This window comes from Myodes glareolus, chromosome 9, assembly GCF_982192425.1.
Source record: "Myodes glareolus chromosome 9, mMyoGla1.1, whole genome shotgun sequence".
In the NCBI taxonomy this organism is placed as follows: domain Eukaryota; kingdom Metazoa; phylum Chordata; class Mammalia; order Rodentia; family Cricetidae; genus Myodes; species Myodes glareolus.
In genome coordinates this window covers 105,988,606-106,014,734 of record NC_142034.1, presented here as the reverse complement: position 1 = coordinate 106,014,734, position 26,129 = coordinate 105,988,606, and the positions used below count along the sequence as shown (strand labels likewise).

The following is a 26,129-nucleotide window of genomic DNA, read 5'->3' as shown; positions in this document are numbered from 1 at the left end:
GCCCAGGCTCCTGTCAGCAAAGCCTGTGCTTAGCACGTCTGGGTAATAGCTGTTTACTCATCACAACATCGGGGCTATGGGTTCTGTTTTAAATGGCACCACCTTTGAAGAGTTAATCGGTAAAGACAAACACTAGCTACTTCCTAAGGAATAAATATCACTTTGGAAACAGAATAAACAATAGTGTATCAGGTACACTTTGGTTACTTTTCGCAGGAGCTGGTAAGGGTATCTCCTCAAATCAACAATCTTCCACTACAGTTTGATAGCTGATCTAAAGTGTGATGTTATATGTAACAGTCTAAGACCCTGGCACAGGAATTTCCTACATGATTACTTAACCAACATGGCAAATACCACACCTTTATTTGTGCTTTTTAAAAAAAAATTTTGCCTGTGTATATGTACATGCATGTGTACATGCAGGTTTGCATGTGTATGCATGCATATGAATATATCGGATGTGCACATGTGTGTGTAGGCCCAATTAACATCTGGTGTTGTGCACAACCACTCTCTACTCCATTTCTTGAGGCCATTCATTCTCTCACATTGAAACCCAAGGCTCCCTGATCAGTTTGTGCAATTCGTGCCTCCAGAATGCTCAGATTCCAAGAGGCCAGGCAGCCTGCCCAGCTTTCTGTGCTTCTGGGGATCCAAGCGCATGTACTCAGGCTTACTCAGCAAGTGCTCTATACTGAGAGCAATTTTCCCAGCTCAGAGTTTTGTTGAGATAGGGTCTCACTCTGTCTCTCGGCTGGCCTGGAACTCTCTTAGGCGAGAACTCTGAGTGCTGGGATTATAGGTGTGTGTGTCCTGAGTCACCACACTTGGCCCAGGTTATTCTAGGGTATACTGTTTCTCAAAGCTTTTGAGTAGCTTTATGGAAATGCAACTTTAATCCTTAATCCATCTGAAGCAAACTCAGACAGAACACATATTTGTCTAAGGTTCAAATGAAAATGATCAGTTATTTTTAATAAATATAGCAACATATCTTACAATAATTTAAAGGGCTGTAACTTGACTTCTTACAGAGAAATGTCTATTAAATTACAACTTGATAAGAGCCTGCATAAGCAGCTAAATTTAATCAATGCTCTGTTTTAAACAACAATTAAGAACAAAAAGGTATCCCTTGAGAGGCTCACTCTTTTCTGAAGGGAAATGGAGGAGGAGTGGATCTGGGGGTTGAGATGTATTGAAAAAAATAGTAAAGATTCAATTAAACAAACAAAAAATAAAATAAAAATAGCTCTACTGTATTGTAGGAAGAAAAGATTTTAAACAATAAGTAACAACACTAAAAACACAATTGGCCTTCTTTAACCATCAGTTCTGCATTTATGGGTTCAACCAAGTGCACATACAATTTATCTTTAAAAACACTGCTTGTATCCTGTGCGTGTCCTCCTTTCCCTAAACTATCCAGTACAGCAGTTCCACTATATTGGGCACAGTAAGTAATCTAGAGATGACAAAAGTACACAGGAGCTGGAGAAATAGGTCAGCACTTGAAAGAGTGTGTAATGCTGGGTAGCTCACAATCGCTAGTAACTCCCATCCTGAGAAGTACCCAGCCTCCACAGGCACTCACTCTCATGCATATATCCTGCCACACACATAATCAAAAATAAGTCTTTAGCTTTCTCTCTTTTCACCTGTCTCTCTCTCTCTCTCTCTTTCTTTTCTCTCTCCCTTTCCTTTCTGCAGTCCCTTTATCTCATTAAAACTTCCCCACTAAAAAAAATAAACCTATAAAGTAGATAGAAAAATGTGTACAGGTTATATGTAAACATTACACCACTTTATATAATAAGGGTGTCTTAGTTAGGGTTTCTATTGCTGTGAAGAGACACGATAACCAAGGCAATTCTTATAAAGAAAACCATTTAACTGAGGTGGTGGCTCACAGTTCAGAGGTTCAGTCCATTATCATCATGGCAGGAAGCATGGAGGCATGCAGCAGACATAATGCTAGAAAAGAAACAGAGTTCTACATCCTAATCCACAGGCAACAGGATGTAAACTAACTTGAGCATCTAAGACTTCAAAGCCCGCGCTCAATGTGACATGCTTCCTCCAGTAATGCCACACCTACTCCAATCGGGCCATGCCTCCCAACAGTGTTACTCCCTATGGGCCCAGCATTCAAGCACATTTAAACACATAAGTCTATGGGAGCCATCCCTATTTAAGCGACCACAAAGGGTCTTGCATATCCTTGGATTCTGGTACCCACAGAGAGTTCGGAAGCAACAGCCACAGATAACTGATGGCTGAACACGCAGATACCAATGATAGCATGGCATTGTATTTCTGCCATAAAGGTACTTTGCCCACCAGGATGATGGTACATGCCATTAATTCCAGCCCTTGGGAGGCAGAAGCAGGCGGATCTCTGTGAGTTAAAGGCCAACCTTGTGTTCAGAGTAAGTTCCAGGATAGTCAGGGCTACACAGAGAAATCTTGTCTGGAAAAACCAAAACAACAATACCACAACACAAAACAAAAACAAAAAACCACTTTGACCAAGTAAGAACATAATATTACTAATATATATAAACACAAGTGTACTTTTCTAAAACTTAAATAATAAAAATTACAGCATACCCAAGCTACCAATAATTTGGGTTTTCCTAGATATAGAGAGAAGGAGGAGTTGGAAGCAGAGTCACTTCAAAAGTAAAGGGTAGAAAAAAAAAACCAAATTCTCCTTGTGGACTAGTGCCTGATGGTTATTAAGAAATAGAAATAAGGAGTCTGATTTCAAGCTGCCAAGATTTGAAACCTGTGATTTATTCCATTTTTACATAAAAGACAAAACTAGGTTAACATATGCTATTTGAAACACAAAATGCTCAAGTCTAAAGTCTTGGCATGAACAGAATTCTTCCTTTGAGGTGAACTTCCAGTCCCTCACTCCCAGAGGCCCTGAGTTACTAAGCTCCTGCTTCATAGTTCCACAGCTGACCAAGCACGTTTTCTGAATACAATCTGTATCATTCCAAGTGTTGCATAAACATCTTGTATTTACCAAAGAGATCTAAAGTCAGACTCCACCCTGTGTCTCAATTCTTAAGTCTCTCTGTCTTCATCATCTTTATTCTCTAAGTGCAATTTTAGAAAAAAAAAATTTAACTTATTGTCAGGTGGTACAAGAAAGAAAAAAAGTAGGCACAATAATGTTACTTGTACATGGAAACCACAGACTACAGAGTATCTGAACTAGACACATCCCTTAGCACCTGGTCTGATGTACTACTTCCCCATCCAAACTCCTGCTTCTAACACCAGTCATGTGGCAAGAGCAAGACACAGGCTCAGGAGAGACACAGCAAAGAGAACATTCTCTAGCTGCTAGCACTGAAGGAAGCCAAGTCAATCAGATTCTTAAACCGTTATCTCCAGCAGTGTTATATTAGACTAAACCAATCTAAAAATTGTTCAGCTGACTTGCTACCTTCTGCTCTGCCCAACCTGAACTTCCTTACTCTTGGGCAGAATGGCTCCCAAAGCCAGAAACTTGTGAGGTAGCCATGAACTCTCCCTTTGGATCAGATCCTGGACCAGCTCACATTGCTAGAATGACAGGACAGGTGAACCTGCTAGACATCATCCCTTTCTCTGAGAACTCAGTGATGGCAGCAGAGGGTTCCAGCAAAGAGGGCACAAAACTCAAGGCTGGAGTGTGGCTATGATTTCTGAAAGGAGAGCTGGAGGATGGCTCATGCACTCTGGGGCTTCAGTGTAAGGACAGACCTGCCCAGTGATCAGGCCCACAATGCTAATCCCACTTGGTCTCTGCAGTACTGTTATTTGTGTGTCCTTCCTTTTCCAGGGATCTTCCAGAAACTCTCTTACTTGCAACAGTATGTGTGAGCTTCCTGTTAACTAAATCCTCCTGTGCTTTTTCAGCACAGTGTCTTTTCACTGCACATTCAGCACCCAGCTCAGTCCTCACCAGCTCTCAGGTACAACAACACAAAGCCCAATGGGTGTGTTCACACTCAGACCCTAGAGTACAGGAACTACAACAACCGTATCTATCACCCTTTTGCTTTGCTAGATACGTCAATGCCCCTACCTACTGCTAAGCATACAATGTGAACGCCACAACAGAACACATCCGACTCCAACAACGAACATTCTTCCCTAGCCAACAAAAGAAGTGGCACCCTGTAGAGTGTTGTGCCCTTTGCTCCCTGGAGCAGGAGTCTGAGCTCAGACCACCACTACATATGCTGAACCCATTACTAGGAGGATGCTTTCATTCCTACAAGCTTGAGGAAACTGACACCAAGTGGCTTTCTTGGGCTTATTTCTGGGCATCAATGCATCGCATCTAAATTTACACTTTCCTATGACCACACTGAAAAGCTATTTTCTTATAAAAAGTATAATCTTTTTATTTAACTTCTGGTAATTATATACAGGGCATCATATTCACTCAACTCACCCCCTTAACTCCACCCTAACCTCCCTATTCCCTACAACCGTTTAATTTCTTTTTCTATTTTTATAAGTCAAAGAGTCCAATTTGTGCTGTCCATATCCTCCTGGTGTAGGGTCACAAGTGACTGTACCATCAGCAGATACACCCTTAAAAAAAACAATTTAAGAACCTGATTCTCTCTTCCCCAGAGAAGAAGCCATCAACTATCCACAGCCCCTCAGGTGGGGGGGGGGGGACGACTGTGAACCCAACTTCATGCTAAGATGTTGACTGGCTTCATCTTGAGTAGGCAATCCCAGGTGTTGTGAGCTCATGTGCACGAGTCCCATCACATCTGAAAGACAGCTATGCTCTGGGCCTCCCTAACCTCTGCCTCCGGCTCTTACAAGTTTTCTGCCTGCTTTTCTGTGATGTTCCTTGCCCTTGTGAGGAGGAGATGATACAGATGTTCCACTTGTGGCTGGACACTTCACTAAACCTACTACTATTCTGCTAAATAGATACAGCATCAAATTTCTCTCTAAATTCATATCTCTTTCCCCAAAGCAGCTCTCAGGATTCATCAAAGAAGTTTTTTTGTGAAGTAGATAGCATTAACGCAGAAACATGCAACCGGTCAAAGAGTGGAGTATTAGTGAGTGCCCTAAATACATGACTTAAACATGGCATGGATGGCAGATGTACTACACACAGCAGCAAGGACCAAAAAGAATCAATCACTAGAGATCATGAGAAGCTCTTGTCCCCAACTACCTTTAGAGTCTAAGCCCATTCTGTGTACCTCTACTGCCTGCCCCAATACACAAGTAAAAAGCCACTACCAAAATAAAACATAACAGAAAAAAGAAGTTCACAAAAGCACTATTTGTAAAAAGCCAAGAAGTGGAAAGCACCCAAATGTCCACCAACTGATAAAATACCTCACAACAGAAGTAAAAACGAGGCTGATATTTGCTACAATGTTAATGAACCTCAATAACACACTGTGCTGGGTAGTTTTATGTCAACTTGACATAAGTCAGAGTCATTTGAAAAGAGGGAACTTGAATTGAGAAAATGTCCCACTAGATTAGCCTGTGGGCAAGCCTACTATGCATCTTCTTGATTAATGATTGATGGAGGAGGGCTCAGCTCACTGTGGGTAATATCACCTACAGCGCTGGTGCTCCTGAAGTCTGCCAAACACAGTAAATACTCAAGGTTGTGGCCAGAGAAGCCTCGGCAGGCAAGAATCTGTGTGGCAATGACCTCTTCTGGAGCAGGACCCAGGTAGCTAGGGTTCTGCGGAGTGGTCACATAGGCCAGGGCTGTGAGGGGTTTGGTCAGGGGTATCTTGAGGATAGAAGGTGACTTCCTTAGCGTCGTAGCCTCCAAACACTGCTTCCCTCACATTCGGGTACTTCAGGGCCTTGTTCACCTGCTCCCCTCGAACCTGGTATGCTACACCCAAGTGCAGCCTTCATGATCTTCAAAGAGGGTCACCACTCAGCCGGGCATCTTGTCACTGCCTCTAAGGAAGGTATCTTCCTGCCAGAACTGACAGCTGTAGCCACTTACAAAGCCCACACAGCTGTCGCTGTGAGCAAAATCCGGCTTCCACACTAGGAAACCGCACCCAAAAATCCACAGGGTTTGGGGGTCACCATCCTCCCAGGAGGGCTGTGTGGATAGTAAGCAGCACCCCTCTCCATTTGCTCCTGCTTCCAGGTTCCTGCCCTGCTTGAGCTCCTGCCTTGATTTCCCTGAGTGTGACACAAAGGTGGAATAAACCCCAAGTTGTTTATGGTCATGGTGTTTTATCACAGTAATCAAAACCCTAACTAAAAGGGCCACACACAGAAGACTACATTCACATGACACATCTAGAATAGCTAAGTCTATGAGGACAAAGATGAGCGCTGCCGGGGGGATGATGAGCGGAAAGCGGCTGTTGAGGGTTGCCATTTCTTCATGGAGTGCTCAGAGCATTCTGGACTTAGACAGTAGTGACTGGTGTAGAACTCTGTGAACACAATAAACACCACTCTTATGAACCTTGCAGTATATGAATTAAACATGAATAAAACTATTATTTTAAGAAACATGGCATAGAGGAATAGTGTAGTGCCCCCTGCTCAGGGGTCTACTTGAATCTGCCCGCAACAGGATAATCTGCCGTCTTAAGAACATACACACAATCTGTTCAAATGAGGAAAGGATTGGTTTTCCTACCAATAAATCCCCATCGTGACCAACCATAAAATGAAATGCAAAGTAAACAGAACCAAGAACAAAAGAACATACAATCAGCCAGTTTCAATAGGATAAAACAAACTCAAGACTGCAAGAAGAAAAGTGTTCTCAACACACAGCCTGCTGGTCACAGAAACTTCAACAAGTCCAAGTCCTTTTGCCTCACGAGGAGAAAATCTGTCAGCCTCTTAACTGGCACAGAATGAAGGAAATAAGCATTCTCTCTTCTGACTACATCAGTGTCCTGTTTGTACTTAGCTGACAAGAGCCTTTCACCTCTGAGAGTTGCTAAATTGGACAAGACTATGTGTATTGAACATAGTCAGACATCCTGGCCAGTCAAGAGACTTCATCAGGCATGGCTAAGGATGTAGGAAATCAAGAGAAGACAGCAATGGAGGATGACATAGCTTGACTGTCATTTTGTTCAAACCTGCATATCCTACAACACCAGAGACACTCTAACCATTCCTAACACAATACCTACATCTTCTATGGACATCCACAGACATAAAGAGAGACAGATCTGGGAACCAGAGGGAAGATTTGAGCCAAACATTTTAAAACCTACTAGCTACATGCCCAAGGACAAATTTCACAGTCTCATTGTGCCCTTCTATCAGATACTGAGCAAACAAAATGAGGTCAGGAAAACAGGGCACAGTACTCAAGAGTGCACCCCCAGGAAACTTCCTCCTGCTCACAGCTCCATGTGGCACCTAAGGCGGGATTCACCCTCAGTCCCAGTCACTGAAACAGCCAAGCTCCTTTCAGGATCCAGCTTCATGGAGCAATCACCAAGAGACCCCATGCAGACTTCGTACTAAGTAATCCTCTTTCATCCAGCCTCCGCCACAGAACTGAAGACAAGAAGCCATCAATAAAGTCTCTCATCAAATGTATTAAATCAGGGCGTGACACAAAGCCTTCATTCACCTAGCAGGTATTTAAAAGCACTGAACCAAGACACTTGAAGTGCATATTGTGCAGAACAGTAATTGGTAACCTTTCCATAAGACTGATGCAATCTGATTATAATTCCCAAGTGTCAGCAGTCAGTTCTGAAGGTAAAAGGAAAAGGAAGTGGGATGGATTCAAGTACTCAGGGAGAGGTGTGGGAGGGTACGCTTTCCCTTGACAGCAATTCTCATTTGACTGAAGGCAGCTAGAACAAGCTCAAACTGAAAAATTCTGTCACATTAGAATCGATTGAAATGCAATCAAGATGAAATTTACTGGGTTTAATATACACACATAACTTTCATCTTCCCCTCTCTGAAGACAGAGAAGGAAGAAGCGCTTGTGTGGAGCTGTGTCTATGCTAAAGGGGAAAGGCCAGTTTGTACCATAGTTTCATGTTAGCTCTGCAGTGGCTGCCCTCCTCTGTCTAGCTCCAGATAGGTTTCCTTGATGCCACACATAAGGCATGGCTTCTTTTCAGGGAGGATGGGACACAGAGCTAAGGGATGTGGAGCTTAGGAAATAACTTAGGGTCCCAGTCTACTGTTTTCCTCTCCTCTCCCCTTACCCCAGCTAAAACTCTACCTTCAGCCTAGAAGTATAAGGAGAGAAACTAATCAGACTGACTCTGGAGACCTCCTGCTCCCACCATGCGGCAGCAATTAAGACTCCTTCCCCCGGCACAGTTCAGTCTCATCCCCTCACTACAAAGCAGTTTCACCTAGAAAGCTGACAGCCACACACCCTGAATGCTCACACTCAGCCTCTCATCTCTGCCCAACTTATATCCACTGAGTCTGCCCGTTTAAACATGAAACTCTGCCTACAATGGGAGGAAGCCGCTGGAGATACCACATTTAAACCAACCCCCATGTGAGAAAGCCTTGAGATCAGTTTACAGAGCATTTCAGCAATGCTTTGAATTAAGATTTCCATTCACTGGGAAAAGATCTTCACCAACCCCACATCATACAGAGAATTGAGCTCCAAAATATATAAAGAACTCAAGAAACTAGACATCAAAATGCCAAATAATCCAATTTAAAAATGGGGTACAGAACTAAACAGAGAACTCTCAACAGAAGAATCTCAAATGGCCGAAAGACACTTAAGTAACTGCTCAATATCCTTAGCCATCAGGGAAATGCAAACCAAAATGACTCTAAGATACCATCTTACATCTGTCAGAATGGCTAAGATCAAAACCACCAATGATACTTTATGCTGGAGAGGATGGTAGAGTAAGGGGAACACTTCCCCATTGCTGGTAGGAGTGCAAACTTGTACAAATGCTGTGGAAGTGTGGCAGATTCTCAGAGAATTGGGAATCAATTTACCTCGAGACCCAGCAATACTGCACATTCATACTACAAGGACATTTGCTCAGCTATGATAGCAGCATTATTCATAATAGCCAGAACCTGGAAACAACCTAGATGCCCCTCAACCAAAGATTGGATAAAGAAAATGTGGCATATTCACACAATGGAGTACTACTCAGTGGTAAAAAATAATGGTATCTTGAAATTTGCAAATGGATGGAATAAGAAAAAAACATCCTGAGTGAGGTAACCCAGACCCAGAAAGACAAAAACAGAATACACTCACTCATAAGTGGATATTAGACATAAAGCAAAGGATAACCAGCCTACAGTCCATGACCACAGAAAAGCTAGGTAACAAGGAAAACCTTAAGAGAAACATACATGGATCCCCTGAGAAGGGGAAATAGACAAGATCTTCTGAGAAAATTAAGAGCATAGGGGTAGGGGAGAAGGGAGGGGAAAGGGGGACGGGACTGAGAATATGAAGGGATGATGAGGGAAGATGGGGGAAGGACAGAGAGGAAAAGCAAGAAAAGAAATATCTTGGTTGAAGGAGTCATTATGGGGCTAGTAAGAAACCTGGCACTAGGGAAAAATCCCAGGAATCCACAAGGATGACTCCAGCTAAGACCCTAAGCAATAGTGGAGAAGGTCCCTGAACTGGCTGTCCCCTGTAATCAGATTGATGATTATCTTACTTGTCATCATAGAACCTTCATCCAGCAACTGATGGAAACAGATGCAGAGATCCACAGTGAAATACTAGGCAGAGTGCCCAAAGTCCAGTTGAAGAGAGGGAGGAGTAAGAATATGAGCAAAGGGGTCAAGACCATAATGGGATACCCACTGAAACAGCTTACCTGTGCTACTGGGAGCTCACTGACTCTGGCCTGATGGCGGGGGAACCTGCATAGGACGAAACTAGGCCCTCTGAATGTAGGTGACAATTGTATGGCTGGAACAGTCTGAGGGTGTCACTGGCAGTGGGACCAGGATTTATCCCTAGCGCTTGAACTGATTTTTGGAACCCATTTTCTTTGGAGGGATACCTTGCTTAGCCTAGATACAATGGGGAGGGTCTCAGTCCTGCCTCAAAGTAATGTACTAGACTTTGTTGACTCCCCATGGAAAGTTTTATCCTCTCTGAGGAGTAGATGGGAGGGTGGGGTGGCAGGAACGGAAAGAGAGTGAGAACTAGGATTGGTATATAAAATGAGGAAAGATTGCTTTAAAAAAATTAAATTAGTTAATTAAAAGAAAAGATTCCCATTTACTACTTACTTATCACAAGTGACTGAGAACTGGGTTCCAAGGCATTTTCATCGCAGAAGAAAAGCGTGTAAACAACTTCTATACCACCACAGTAAGACACCAGAGGAGGCACAAGAGTCTCCTTCAGAGACTCTCCAGGCCATTTGGTCTAACAATGAGCTATTTACTATAAAGAGTTGTTAGGGTTAGCAAGATGGCTCAGCTGGAGAAGAGCTTGCCCCAAAGCCTAAGGACCTAAGTCTGACCCAGTTCTCATAATGGAGGGAAAGGATCAACTCCCTAGGTTGTCCTCTGACTTCTACACATGTACTCTCCGTGTGTGTGTGTGTGTGTGTGTGTGTGTGTGTGTGTGTGTGTGTTGCTCCCCTGCACACCTCACATCCCTAGCTTCCATAACTTTAAACACTCCTAAGACAACCACCCATTACATCAGAGAAAATGAAGTTGTGAAGAATTTATAATTATGTTTTCAAAAGAAATTGTTTTAAAATCATAAAAAAGACTTACCTCAATAAAACTATTTATTTTCCTGTCTTACATTCTCTTCCTTAGCACCTTTATTATGAACCTGGAAAAAAAAAAGCAGAAATTACTTTTTCTTCATGACCTACCGTATGCCAGCAGGTGATTACAGACAAGTCAGAGCACTGAGGTCACCAAAAAGGGGACCATCCAAAAAACAAAACCCTGGTCATATAGAGAAAGCTTCTAAATCCTTCAGGGATCCACCAATGACTGGAACTCTGTATCTGGCTGGGACTAAGCATGGCACTCAGATCACCTGTACCACCAGGGTAAGTATCCTCAGTCAGCATCACACCCTTGGGCCCATTTTCTGTGTGTCTACAGGCACAAGGATCACATTAGATGACCCAGTCAGGTACTTCTTGGCAGCTCGTGAATATATGTGTTGAAAAAAATTTCATGCTTTGCTATTACAGGGTCTTATGCAAAAAAGTCTGCTCTTGCTCCATCTCTCTAGTGTTTGTTACGACTCCTATGACTGTCCTCAAGGGGCTAAGAGTAGAACAATGAGATGAGTTACCTGACTTGCAATTAAAAAGAAAGACCAGAGTTGAGCCTTCCTTTCCTTGCTTAACATCTGGTTTGCCTCTACCAGATGTTTGTTTGGGTATTAGGTATTCTTCATAGGAGGAACACGGTGTCTCTTCAGTTTCCAATCAACTAAGGTGCAAAAAACCAGCCCAACAAGCTGCTGGATGTGCCAATTTTTACTGAATGCCACACTTGTCTGGTAGCATAAGGCAACAGAACATTCTGAATGGTATTCTAGAAACCCAATGCCTAGCAGCACAGCCAGGATGTATGCAAGGGAGGATTAAGTAGCGAGAGTCCAGAAAGCAAGAAGGAAGTCTTGAATGCCAACCCAAACTTCATTCTCTATTCTCAAATGTTTGACTAGTGATTGTACTAGGAAGAGCCAGGAACTGCTGGTGGTGGGGAAGCTGAGGCAGGAAGAGTACAATCACAATGCTTGACTGAATTATGAATTACATAGTGAACTCAAGACCATCTTGAGAAACTCAGTGAGATTCCACCCCAAAATTTAACAATAAAAGGAAGGAGAAACTGGGACTCTTAGCTCAGCTTGCCTAGCAAAAAGAGAGAGATGGACTATATCACGACCACAGGAAAATGATAAAAAAAAAAAAGGGGGGGGGGTGCTGCTGATCCTGCTCAGACCAATATCTTACTTCTAATTTTAACACTTCTGTGGCTTTTTTCTTTTATGTGAGAAGGTGGAGGTTAAGCAGACTTAAGCGTAAGCTTGCCCCTTCCCCTTAGTATATCTATTAGTGTCCTCCGTATTGTTCCTTTTATAGATGAGGCAATCCAGGCTTGGAAAAAGCTAAACCGACTTTTGAGGGTTTTTTTTTTGTTTGTTTGTTTTTGTTTTTTTTTTTTTTTTACTGTGATTTCACTTCTTTTATTTTCCCCTAGAAAAGTAGGACACAAAATGCAAGCTGGGTAATTGTGGTGCATGTCTTTAATCCCAGTACTTGGGAGGCAGAGGCAGTGAGCTTGAGGCCAGCCTGGTCTACAAAGCGAGCTTCAGGAGAGCAAGGACACACAAAGAAACCCTGTCTTGGAAAACATGAAAGAGACAGAGAGAGAGAGAGAGAGAGAGAGAGAGAGAGAGAGGGAAAAGTAGGATGCAAAGTGCAAAGATGTGCCTAACAAACACAGCAGCCGGCCCTGGGTTCCCAGACAGGCTCTGGGGCAAATGCACCAGAGCACAATGGGTATTTGCAGAGCTGCAGCAGCATCTGTGTGTTGTCCCCTTCACCCCCCCCCGCCCACTCAGAACACCAAACCAAATCTTAAATGGACCAGAGGCTCAACTGCAGAAGTAAACCCACAGACTTAACAGAAATAAGAATGAGAATGCCCTCCAGTAATTACATCCAAATTCAGGCTCCATAGAAGACCGACAGAAACCATGTAAACCTTAAAGGAAAAGATGTGGAGCTGGAGCGATGGCTCAGTGGTTAAGAGCACTGGCTGCTCTTCCAGAAGATCTGGTTTCAATTCCCAAGACCCACATGGTGGCTCACAATCATCTATAACTCCAGTCTCAGGGAATGGAAAGTCATCTTCTGGCCTCCACAGACACTGCAAGACGTGAAGCACAGATAAATATTCAGGCAAAAGACCTATAGACAAAAATCCTTTTTTAAGAGTATCTTTTTTCTTTAATGGGGCTGGAGAGTCAAGGTGGAAGGTGAAGACTGATGCCCAAGGTGTCCTCTGACCTCTACATACGTGCACAGTCCCAAAACAAGAGTAAAACATTAATTCTGGCTGTGTATGTGTCCTAGCCAGGGCTGCTATTACTGTGACGAAACACCATGACCAAAGGCAAGCTGGGGAGGAAAGGGTTTGTTTGGCTTACACTCCCACATCACTATTCATCACCAAAGGAAGTCAGGACAGGAACTCCAACAGGGCAGGAATCTGGAGACAGGAGATGATGCGGAGGCCAGGAGGGGTACTGCTAACTGGCTTAAATCCCCACAGCTTGTTCAGCCTGCTTTCTTATAGAACCCAGAACCAGCAATGGAAGAATGGCCCCATCCACCATGGGCTGGGCTCTCCTTATCAATCCCTAATCAAGATAATGCCCTACAGACTTGTCAGCAACCAGATGACTTTAATTTGTGTCAAGTTGATATAAAACTAGCTAGAACAGCATGTAATTCACAGATTATTTCACAGCCTGTGAAGTATGTTTATGTGTCACATGTAAACACTATCTCAAATTAAGACTCAAGCAAACCTGGACTTCATCATCAACCAGGAGTCTTGGAATCGACCCTCCACAGAGATTGAGGACAGTCATACCTTGCTTGGACTTACTGTGTAAGCTCAACATGCTGCAACTAAACTAAGTAACTAATGGAAAGCCAGGGCAAGACAGGCTACATAGAACACTGCACTTTATATAAAGAAATATTACAGCCCACTGACATTTGCTTATATCTACAAAGAGAAATGATAGACATATTTATAGGAAATAGATAAAGACCATATGCGGGGATGTGGGAAGAGAATTGGGAATTGGCTTTCTGGACGTGTCCGCGTTATTTAAGTGTTTGAGCCATATTAAGATTTTGTCCATATAAACAGAATTCTTAAATGTTGAAAAAATACTCACACAGAGAATTGCCTATAAGTCAGAGTTCAAATTTAATGATTAGGAGGGAATATTTCTCTTAAATTCGATACTGAAAAACAAGCAAAGCATGTGATAATGCTAGGTGCAGGCTCTAGAGTAGCAGCCGTGGCTATGACTTGGCCACCTGCCCAAACTCCAGTGGTGGCCAGCAGTCCTGGAGATACATGCTCCATTCTGTTGCTGCTCCGTTTTCATGTGTGTGTGATGTGCACTGTATACACCCACAGGACTCCATCTGTACATATTGAATGTGGCTACATGTGTTTAAGTTTGTGCAAATGCATATGGAGGCCTGAGGTAGATGTCAGGAATCATCCTCGGTTGCTCTTTTACCTTTTTCATAGAAGCAGGTTCTGTCAATCAGAGTTCACTGATATGGTTAGTCTCACTAGTCAGCTAGCTCTGGGTGTGACATCTCTGAAATCACAGGTGAGTCGCCACACCCACACAGCTTTTACCTGGGTCTCCTCCAGTGCTCAGGCTTGGACTGTAAGCACTTTAACTATGGATCCTTCTCCATAGCCCCTCATCTGATGCTCCTCACAGGCTGCGCTAGGGCCTTATGATGAGCTGCTGTGAGGGACCAACAAACCTGAGAAGGGTGGAGGTGCTCAAGGGTGTGGTGCATTTGGGGTTCCTGGGAGCTGCCCTCGGTGTCGAATGGCTAAGACACCAGGGAACAGCTCTCCACATACACTGCCTGCTTCCCACAGAAGTATTTTCAAACACATTTCTTCCTAAGCAGCACCAATTGTCAATCAGTGAAATTAATCTAAGGATGACCCATTCGAGAAAAAGTTATCCATGGAACGACAAGCTTTACAGAATGGAAGAGCAAATAAAGCAGCAGACCAAAATAACTCACATTGACCTCATGCTTGCAGAGGCCACCACCCCAAGATGCTTTCCTCTAAACACTTTTTAAAAACGGTTCTAGAAGTGACCGTGACTTTAAATCTTCAGAGTACAGAACTCAGGCTAAGATGGAGGATCTGGACAGGGTGCAGTTTCGTTCTGCAAGTCATCCCTCGGATTCAGTTTTTGTTGTTAGAAATAAACCAATGCACGAACACGTTTGTATAGTTCCTATTTCTCTGAGATGCATCATCGTCAAGGCAAGCTCTTAATTCATAATTCATACTTAATTCATTTAAGAACAGGTAGACTGTGCTGGCTAGACTTATGTCAACTTGACACAAGCTGAAGTAATACGAGAAGAGGGAACCTCACTGAGTTTGGCTTGTGGGCAAGCCTGTACTGCATTTTCTTAACTGAAGGCTGCTGGGGGAGGGCCCAGCCCACTGTAGGCAGGGTCACCCCTGGGCAGTTGGTCCTGGGTGTTTTAAGAAGCAGGCCGAGCAAGCCAGTAAGCAGCGCTCCTCCATGGTCTCTGCATCAGCTCTTCTTCCAGGTTCCGGCCCTGAGTACCTACATGGGCTTTCTTCAAAGATGAAACTGTGATGTTGTAAACAAAACAAACCCTTTCCTTCCCAAGCTGCTTTTGGCCATAGTGTTTACCACACCGATAGAAACCCTAACTAAAACTGAAGTGTTTTTTTTAAAAAGTAGTGATCAATAAAAACAAAACAGCCAAAAGTATTGGCCTTTTTTTACCCTGGAACTGGATAGTGTTTACTTAAAGTAATAAAAATTAATTACTTTCGATTTAGGTGACTTTTCAACTCACAAGAGTTCACATTATGTATGACTAGACAATTTTAAATGTATCCTATTTTCAAAAGTCTTTACTTAGATGTTGATTTCCTGTGCCTTTCTAAGTAACAAGCAACCAGAATATTCTATTGCAAGAAGCAACTTATATTTAAAGAAAAAAGGCGAAAATAAACTTCTTTCTCAGACTTAAGCAAGTTGAAGAAATTTACTATGCTATAGCTACGAAACGGACTGAGCTGAACTTTCAGCAAGAGCTCCCCAGTCAAGACAGTATTTTGTGAGCCATCCCCAGAATTGATTGGATGGGCAATATTAGTTTTCACATTTGAGCACATTCCGTATTTTCCAAATTCACTAAAAGGAATACCAAAAGTAGAAAAGGCCACTTAAGTAGGGGTTGCACTGACTGGTACTCAATGCCCCTCAGTTATCTATGAGGCTGCTGAGACTTCCAACCCCCTTCTCACCTCAAGATGCTCAGCAGTTCGAGTGTGACCAACATTCCCAACAAGGAGTCCCTCCAAAGGGAAACAGCTACAGGTGAGCAGGCATTAACCCCACCTTCCGAGACTTAAAGATAGCCAATGAAAGTGTCACTAACCAAAGAAACTCTTTATGTATCAGAAAAAGCGCAGAGAATTTTGTTTTTAATTCCCAATGAAAAGTGTGTCTTGAATTGTTATAATTAGCTAGTAGTGGTTCTCAAGGGGGCACAACTGTCCCCAAAGCACACTGTTAATTACTGAAGAGACTGGCAGCAGAAAGCAACCGCATTTGGGATCCAGGATCTAGACCCATATAATACAACACGTGGGTGGTAGAGGTGATGATCCAGGCTACCTGGTCCATGAGTTCACTATAGATTAACACTACTTTAGAATTCAATACTGAGCCATTTGGTAAGGTGTGTTCCTGCCCCGACTATGGACAACCAAGAAAAGGAAACCGTGTGAACTTCCACAGGGCACATTTCACTTGCACCCCAGCACTAGGCACACGTGGAGCCGCTACCGGCAAACCCAACCATTTCAATCTTCTATTTCTTTATTACCAACGATAAGCAGGAAGGACTTGGTGTTAACCCTTAGATGGCGATACTGCAGAGTTTGTGATGGTGACCCACAATATGGGTTACACACAAGGTGGGCTACAATGTAGATGGAATACTGCATCCCTGGAGGGCTTTATTAACTGAGTGTTGACGGAGACAGGCTGTGATTTATCTTGTATGCTGTCATTCAGCCTACACTGTTTTCCTCATTAGCATTAATTATCCCCAATAAGATGGTTTTCTCGGGTCCCAATCTTGGTTCCTGACTTTGAAAGACACAAATACTTATACACATACATACAGAAACACACATACATACGTGTGTCTGTCTGTCTCCAAGTACACTCACTTGCAAACACACTCACTTGCCGCAGGGTCTGTCGAATGGTGTCCAACAGGGCATCTGGGCTACACAAACGCCCCGCACCTCTTCCCCTTTATTTCTTCCTTACACCTAAAGGAGAGCACTCCACGACCTTGGGCCATGTTTATGAAGGCATATTACTTATGAACTTCAGTGTCAGGGTGGCAAGGTGGGCTTTACAAACATTTGCCACAGAAGTAAGAGGCCTTGATCACGAGCTTCGCAATCACTCATCCGAAGAGTGTGATCTTGGGCTTCAGACAAGATTCAAACTTTTCAGAGTTTCCTTTGCCTGAGGCAAGCCTTGAGCTAACCTCCTGGCCTTAGACCCCCACACCCAGCTCGCCTCTCATCACTCACAAGACTAAAAGATGGTTCTTGAACATTCAGGGTTAGGGAACCTTCTGGGATAGGACAAACTTTCTCCCTAGAAACGTGGGACGTTGCTTGCAATTTCAGGAGGGCTTCCAGACACACCCTCTGCAGCCCCGCGGGGGCCCCAGGAGAAGAGCCGCGAGCCGGAGTGGGGAGGAGGCTGGTAGGTGAGTCCGGGGCGTGGGCCGTCCCATCCCACCACGACCCCGCAGTGTGACTTCGGCCAGGGCGCTGCAGCTCCCGGCAGTTCCAGCGTGGGAGCGCCCAAGTAAAGCGCCTGGTACCGACCAAGCCAAGGCTGCCCGCGGTGATCGAGTCGCGGACTCACAGAGGGACCCCCGGAGAAGGACGCCTGGCTCCGGTGGCCCGGAGACCGCGGCCGCCCCGCCCCGCCCCGCGCGAGTCCCGGGACAGCGCGCACCAGGCGGCGCCGCAGCAGCCTCGAGGGGCCACCGTGGACGGTGGCCTTCCACCCGCCCGTCTCCAGAGCCTGGCCTCGCCCTCCGTAGCTCTCCCCTTCCTCAGCCCCAACGGCCGCCTCTCGCCCGTCCGCCGCTCACCTCCCGGGCCGCCGCCGCCGCCGCCGCCGCCGCCGCCGCCACCGCCGCCGCAGCTGCCGCCAGATCTCGCGAGACTTCGCTCCGCCCCGCGCTTACCCCCCTCCCGCCCGAACGAGGAGGGCACCAGACCACAGTCTGGAAGGTCGTGGAAATGCCGTTCAGACCCCGGGGGGGGTTCACGACCTTCTTCTTTTCTCCCACCCGGCATTCGTCCACGCCCGTGACCCGGAAGGGTTAAAGCCCAGGTGCGAGGGCTACCACGGCACTCTCACCTGGCTGGCCCGGGGCGCATGCGCAGGTCGGGCTGCGGGACCGAGTGCTCAGAGGTTCCAGCATAAACTCTGGCTGCGCCCAAAGTGAAGTGGTCAGTCCGTTAGCGCCTGCTACCACACGGCTCAGGTGCCTCAGTAAATGCATTCTTACCGCCTTCCCATTCCAGAATGGGGACAACCAGGACGAGCAGACCCGACTGTGGAGTCGGGGCTTCTCTGATGCTCAACCCACACCTCAGTTTGGCCCTTCGGGCCCCCTCCTTCACTTAAACCTAGCTTCACTCCCTATCCCTCAGAGTTCTCCTGAGTAAAAGACCACCTGGCAGGTGATCTGTTGCAACCGCCTTTGTGCAGCTAGGTATTAAATGCCTCTCACTCTTTGACCAACTCCCTAGAGCCCTAAAAGCAGTATGTGCTTTCCTTAGACTATAGTGGGAGACGTTAGGATAGAAAGGATCATGACATAGAACCAAAGAATAAAAGGCCTTAGGGCAGCCATTTTACACCACTGGGGTCGCACATCAGATATCCTGCATATCGGATATTTACATTAGGATTCATAACAATAGCAAAATTGTGGCTAAGAAGTAGCAACAAAATAATGTTATGGTTGGGGTCACCACAGCATAAGGAACTGTACTAAAGGGTCACAGCATTAGGAAGGTTGAGAACCATTGCATTAGGGAGAACTTTGTGATTTCTTCCTAGGAGAAGAGAGGCTGGTATACTGAGGTGCATCAAAGTAGGTACCCATAATCTCCCAAGCTTACAATGAAGAAAATATCCCACATGTTCATAGTACGGCAGTATTTGAACTGCATTGAGTCCAGGACCTGGCACTGCCTTAGTTAGGTCTTTGTCTTAGGGTTTCTATTGCTGTGAAGAGACACCATGACCATGGCAACTCTCATAAAGGAAAACAGTTAGTTGGGGCTGGCTTACAGGTGAGAGGTTTAGTCCATTATTGCCGTGGTAATATTGCTTGGCAGTATGCAGGCAGGCAGTGTGCTGGAGAGAGGCTGAGAGTTCAACATCCAGACTGGCAAGCAGCAAGAAGAAAGAGTGAGCTACTAAACCTGGCTTGAGCTTCTGAAACTTCAAGGCCTGTTCCCCAGTGGCACACCTACTCCAACATGGCCACACCTACTAATAGCTCTAAGAGCTTATGGAGGTCATTTTATTCAAACCACCACAGTCTTATTCTGTACATTCCTATGATCTGGCCCCTCAGTGGTAGCTTCTTTAGACTCAAGAGCCAGGAAGGTTCTAATCATCCCTATAAGCTGTGCTGAGGCTGTCTGATAGTTACATCATGTCAGCAAATGTGGGTCCACACCAATCTTCCCAACCTAGCCTCCCTGGAAAGCATTCTTCTTATAGACACCATGTTGTTGGAATGTGGCAACATGGATCAGCATGGGGATGTAGATGAAGAGTGGAGATCCTATCCAACTGGTAGCTCCCAGTTGAAAGAATTAGGAAAAGAATTAATAGGGTATATATGCAGGAGGGGGTTCATCATCAAGGCTAAGCCTCACAATATGCTGCCAGCAAGGCTGGCAACCATGGAAGACATCTGTGACATACCTCAATCCAAGTCCCACGACCTGGGAACCAGAAAAGCTGATGATGTAGCTCTCAGTCTTAGGCTGAGGATCCAAGAAAATAAGGGGTTGGGAGGGAACTGGTGTAGGTCTCCGAGTCTGAAGATCAGAGTACTTGAAGTTGTTATGTTGAAGGACGGAGGACTAATGTCCATGACTCTAGAGGACTGCCCAAGTTTGCCATTAGCAGATAAAGTTGACTCAGCCCAGTGATTCATACTGCAATCTTTCCCAGGCATGTCCAGTGAGCACACTCAGACGTAATGAGTTATCTGAGAATCCCTTAACACCCATCAGGTGGATGCCTCACATTAGCTGCCACACACCTGTGAAGAAGTGTGTGTTATTTCTTTCTCACAGATGAAGAAACCAAGAGTCGAGGAAATGAGTGGACACACAGTTGGTATGTAGCAGTTAGCAATCCCACTCCAGGTCACCAACTCCAAACCTACAAAACCTGGCTTTTGTGACCTATGAATTCTTTCCTACCCTATTGTAGGTAAAGGCACTTGCTGCCCATACTAACTATCTGAGATCCATCGCTGGGATCCATGTGGTAGCAGGCAAGAACTGACCCTCAAATTGTCCTCTGACCCCTCCTCCCCCCACTGAACAAACTACCTGGGATCAAGACAACATAAAGTATTCAGTGTTTTTCTCTGTCTCATATAAATAGGGCACAAATAGTTTGGGGGGATGAACTAAGTTAGTAAACATGATACATATATGAAAGTATTGTACACAAATTGAGACACTCTTACCATGGAAAAGTTCCTTGTAATGCCTGTTTTGTTCTGCTCTTCCCAATATAAACTCCAAATCATGCTGGAAGATGGGCTTGGGTATAGGACTACAAGTACTTCCTAGCATAATGGAAAAAAATGGTGTAGCCCAGGTTGTCCTTGAATCCACTGTATAGTAGGACAGTCTCTGTAGCCCAGGTTGTCCTTGAATCCACTCTATAGTATGCTGGTCTCTGTAGCCCAGGTTGTCCTTGAATCAATTCTATAGTATGATGGTCTCTGTAGCCCAGGTTGTCCTTGAATCCACTCTATAGTATGATGGTCTCTGTAGCCCAGGTTGTCCTTGAATCCACTCTATAGTATGATGGTCTCTGTAGCCCAGGTTGTCCTTGAATCCACTCTATAGTATGATGGTCTCTGTAGCCCTGGTTGTCCTTGAATCCATTCTATAGTATGATGGTCTCTGTAGCCCAGGTTGTCCTTGGATCCATAGTATAGTATGAAAGGGGACTGTGCCCTCTCCAAAGCTCTCTCTTCCCAACTTTCCAACTGTCCTATAAGGAGCACAGGATTTTTTAAAGACTTCCTCCTTATACAGGAAAATCTACCAGCCATTTTTAAAGAACTCTGTTAGTCACTTCATTGTGGGGAAAACAGCCACAAACAACAGCAACAACAACAGAAAACAAGGGCAAAGGAAAGATAAATAAATCTGAAACTTGTTAACAAAATTCTAGTGGGATTTGGGGTTAACGCTTGTGACATCATGAACAAAGAGAAAGATTTATAAAAGCTGAAGCTGTTCCAAGTTTCCACCAATGGCAACAGCTTGAAACAGAAGTGACCCTCAGATGGGGTAGGATAGCAACATCCTAAAGGGTATCAGTGTACGACTACTAAAATGGAATGTGGTCTTGTTTTTGTTTTTTGAGACAGGATTTCTCTATGTAGCCCTGGATGTCCTGAAACTTGTTGTATAGACCATCCTGGCTTGAACTCACAGAGATCCACCAGCCTCTGCCTCCCAAGTGCTGACATTAAAGGCATATGTCACCACTACCTGGCTCAAATTGTCCATCCATAAAGGGTCAAGGTATATTACATAGTATGTGGTATAATTGAGGATGGAAAGTATCAAAATGTCTTTGGATATATGGGGGACTTCATAAATGCCAGTAATAGAGTGTGGTTACTGCACCGGTGAAAACATCTAAGCACTAACTGTCAAGTATTGTGTTAAAAACTATGAGCAAGGCCATCATTTCATGTTCTTCTGTTAAATGGAGGAAGCTAGGAATCAGTAAGAACAAGTGAGCTCTCTAAAAAGGGTTTGGGGGATGGCTAAACGGTTAAAGCTTTTGTGTGTGCCAGCATGAGGTCTAGCATTTAGATCTTCAGAACCCACAGAAAGTCTGGCATGGTAGCACACATTTATTATCCCAATGCTGTTATAGCTGGAGGGAAGGGAGCGACAGATAAATGTCTGGAAACTCAAGAACCAGTTATCCTGGTACACTTGGGCAAACAACTAAGAGACCCTGTGTCAAGTGAACACCTGATATTGTCCTCTGGACTACACATACATGCTATGGCACCCCTCTTCTCCCTCCTCCTTCTCCCCTCTTTCCCCTCTCTCTCTCTAACACACACACACACACACCATATACACCATACATATACACAAAAGTTTTCTTTAATAGCTTGAAGGATATGGGAAAAACCTGATTGAAATGAGTTCTTAAGTATACACCAGAGATAGTGTCTCAGTAAATGTTCTATTTCTGTGAAGAGACACCATAACCTAGACTACTTTTATAAAAGAAAGCATTTAATTGGAGGCTGGCTTACAGTTTAGAAGACTGCTCCATTATCATCATGGCAAGGAGCATGGCAGTAGGCAGGTAGGTATGGTGCTGGAGAAGTAGCTAAGAGGTTTACATCCTGATAGCAGGGTAGGGGTCAGAGAGAGCAACACTAGGCTTTTAAACCTCAAAGCACACTCTCAGTGACACACCTCCTCCAACAAGGACACATCCCCTAATCCTTCCACACAGTTCACTAACTGGGGTCCAAGATTGCAAGTATATGAGCCTGTGGGGGCCAATCTCACTCAAACCTCTATAGTAGGCAAGGTAGAAAGAAGATAGCACTCTAGAGACAGGGACAACTTGGATCAGCAAGAAATAAATAGTGTGGGTAGCTGGGAAAAGAGGGTACGCTGGGGCCTGTGGAAATATCCTAAGTCATGTATGTGACCAGGCATGGTGATACACTAGCTGGAGAGTCTGAGACAAGAAGCATTTTGAGTACCAAGCCAACTTGAGCTACTTAGCCAGACCCTACTTCAAAGCATCAACCACAAAGACCTGTACATGTTATGATAATATGAATGTAATTGGACCCCCATAAACCCAAAGAATGGCACTGTTAGGAGGGTGTGGCTTTGTTGGAGTAGGTATGCATTGTTGGAGGAAGTGTCACTGTAGGGGCAGATTTGAGGGCTCCTATGCTCAAGCTACACCCAGTATCAGTTCGCCTCCTGTTGCTTGTAGGTCAAGATGTAGGACTCTCAGCTCCTTCTCTGGTACCATTCTGCCTGCATGTCATCATGCCACACCATGATGATAACAGACTAAACCTCTGAAACTGTAAGCCAGCCCATTAAAGTTTTTCCTTTGTAATAGTTGGCCATGGTCATGGTGTCTCTTCACAGCAATAGAAACCGTAACTAAGACACTGGAAAGGTGACTGCACTGAATCACTAAGGCCTACAGATGCAGATCTGTTCTTCCTTGTTGGCCAACCCAGTCTTATCATTGTAGAGTCCTCCATCTTTGCTCAGGAATTTGATCAAGGGTAGTGTCCTAATTCCACTTATGTTTCTGAGATAAAAAATACCCTGACAAAAAGTAACACAAGGAGGAGTTTATTTGGGTTAGAGTTCCAGGCTAGAGTTCATCATTGTTGGGGAAGTTAAGGGTAGGAACCTACTCTAGTCACGTCGCCTCCACCGTCAACAGAAAAGTGGGTGCACCTTAGCTGCCCCCCTATTTATGTTCAGCTAGTTTTCTCCACTCCTGGATGGTCCAGGTCTAGTCCAGGAAATGGTGCTGCCCTCCTTCAGGGTGGGTCTTCCTACCTCAATTTACAGCCAAGACCATCCCCCACAGACATGCCCACAGGACAACCTGATGTAGACAAGTCCTCATTAGGATTCGTGTGTGTGTGTGTGTGTGTGTGTGTGTGTGTGTGTGTGTGTGTGTGTGTGTGATTCTAGGCTGTCAGTTAAAAGGAATCACAAAGATGGGAAGGTTGTAATTAGCAGCCCTCACATCTATAGATAAGGAAATGTCCTGGCATGCCAGAGTCAGCCTCCATCGATACTAGGTCAAGGGACACGATATCTCCTGTCAGCCTGTGTTCTCACAGGATTCTCGACTCCAATGTGAGCCTGTACTCTGTTGCTGTGAGTGTTGGCAAAGCAGTGGCCCTGATTCTGGTAAAAGTGAGAGCAGCCAGCGCAAGCCCCTGACACCCAGCACATTGAGGTGACAGATACTCACCCACCTTTCAGTGGTGGTGAGTTCATGAAATCAGCATACTGTGTGGTTTAAGACAATTTTCTTGGATGCTTGATGGAAAGTTCTCCCCCTCCCCCAGTGCCTCTGTGGGCTTCTAACATCCTCTACCTTTCTGCTTAAAGCAGCTAGGATTTCTACTCAAGAGCTCTGTCCCCACAGAAACCAAAGCAGGCTGGAGCCTGAGAGGCTTGGCCAAAAAGGCTATTGGCTAAAGGGGCAAAAGTGACTTTCTTTGCTCTAACTGAGCATCTCTTGGAAGCCAACACACTCTGTGGTCATTGGTGCTTCGCCCATAAGAGATGGAAGCCATCAAGACAGAGAACCAAGAAACCAAAAGATCTTGGCTCGTTGGTGACATCAGCACACTGCTCTGGGAGGACTCCAGACCCACAGGGCCCTGGACAGTCCCTTCCCTGAGCTAATAACCAGCTGCATGTGGTTTCTGTCCCCAGCAGCCTAAGCATTCCCACTGGCCCAAAGGAAGGCAACAGTTTCTGAGGAATAAGCTCACATGTCCCCCACTGTGCCCAGGCCCTTCAACTGCTGGGCAGGTTTTGCATACATCCTTCCTTCCTCCCGGTCATGTTTAGGTAACCCCTGTCCAGATCCACATCTCCCATTCTAAAAAACACATCCTACCTCTGTTCTCCCATCTGTGCATGTGGTCTCCCCCGTCAGCTCATACAGCTAATAAGTGGCAAAGAAGGTCTTATAGGATGCCCAGATTCCAGGCTTTTAACTACTACATTTAATGGCATGTGCTGTCCAACCTCATTACATTAGAAAATAAAAACTATAACCTTGAAGCAGCTTTCTCACTTTTCTGCAGAGCACAAACCCATTTACCCTCTGCTCCTGAACAACTTTTTGTTTTGCTTTGTTTATTTGAAACAGGGTCTCAAGTAGCCCATGCTGGTTTCCAACTCACATAACCCAGGTTGACTACAGAGAACTCCTTATCCCCCTGCCTCTACCTCCCAAGTACTGTGACCATAGGTATGTTACGGCTGTTCACCACTATGCCTTGCCGTGAACACATGTCTTCAGGCCCTCTATGAAATGACAAGATTACCTTTTTGGAGGCTGCTAATCATCTGTGCTGCTCAACAAAGATGTCTGGATCCCCATTTTCTGGGTGTTGGCACTTCCTGGTTCCCTCAGATTGGGTCACAGTGTGATCAGAGTGTGAGTAGAGGGGCAATGCATCATTTCTGTGACAAAGCATTAAAGTTAAACTGAGACAGGGCTCTGTCTGTCCAGCAGGGCAGTGCTCAGGACAGTGGTGAATCTGCTGAGCAGAGTACCCCAGCCCATCTTTCATGGACTCACAGTGCGAGCTGAGGATGAACGTTCTGGTGCTAGGCCATTTAGAAGTGGGCCTTGATGACTGTCCCCATGTGCACTTGTCTGTCTTGACTGCTTTCCCTCCATAGCTATTAATCTTGAATTTGTGAATTCAACTGAGGAAACAATGTTTTAATCTGCATGTGTACTGAGCATATAGCCTTCCAAATGATGCAGCTTGCCAACACTCCATGTCATATCCACCCTGTAGTGTATTAGAGTGATCTGGAGATGGTTTAGTCTACTGATGGCTGCAATATTATGTGCAAATACCATGTCATTTTATCTTTTAATATTCCATTTGTGTTTATGTCGTGAGTGTGTGCACATGTGTGTGGACATATGTGAGTGTATGTGCATGTGGAGGCCTAAAGCTGATATCAGGAATCATCCTCAACTGCTCTTCTACTTTATTCAATGAGGCAGTGCCTCAGTCACACCCAGAGCTGGCTGATATGGGTAGCTGTGCTGGCCAGCTTGCTCCAGGAAGCCCCTTGTCCACTTTTCAGTTGGGTTCTTGGAACACAAAACCTGTTTCTTACTCTTGGCTGATAGACTAACCACCTAGCAATTTCCCCAGCCCTTTTATGACTTTTATATAAATCATTTGAGCATCCAT

General features: G+C 44.8%; 1 protein-coding gene and 1 pseudogene across 7 annotated transcripts in view; both read right to left on the bottom strand.

Moving 5' to 3' along the window:
* Nucleotides 1-18,011, bottom strand: part of Mrtfb (myocardin related transcription factor B) — a 148,127-nt gene extending 130,116 nt beyond the window's left edge. For 2 of the 6 annotated variants that reach the window (XM_085694529.2, XM_085694533.2), the window contains exons 1-2: nucleotides 17,967-18,006; nucleotides 10,753-10,813 (exon numbers count right to left, since the gene is read on the bottom strand). The gene's annotated coding sequence lies outside the window, so the exon portion shown is untranslated. Of the gene's footprint in view, nucleotides 1-10,752; nucleotides 10,814-17,966 lie in introns of all 6 variants that reach the window. The other 4 variants (XM_085694530.2, XM_085694531.2, XM_085694536.2 and 1 more) reach the window with 4 other exon arrangements.
* LOC125399698 (glutathione-specific gamma-glutamylcyclotransferase 1 pseudogene) lies at nucleotides 1,991-18,005 on the bottom strand (annotated as a pseudogene). The gene is made up of 3 exons (XR_015003472.2): nucleotides 17,967-18,005; nucleotides 10,753-10,813; nucleotides 1,991-6,458 (listed from the first exon to the last, which is right to left on the bottom strand). The product of XR_015003472.2 is annotated as a glutathione-specific gamma-glutamylcyclotransferase 1 pseudogene (transcript).
* Nucleotides 18,012-26,129: the final 8,118 nt, after the last annotated feature.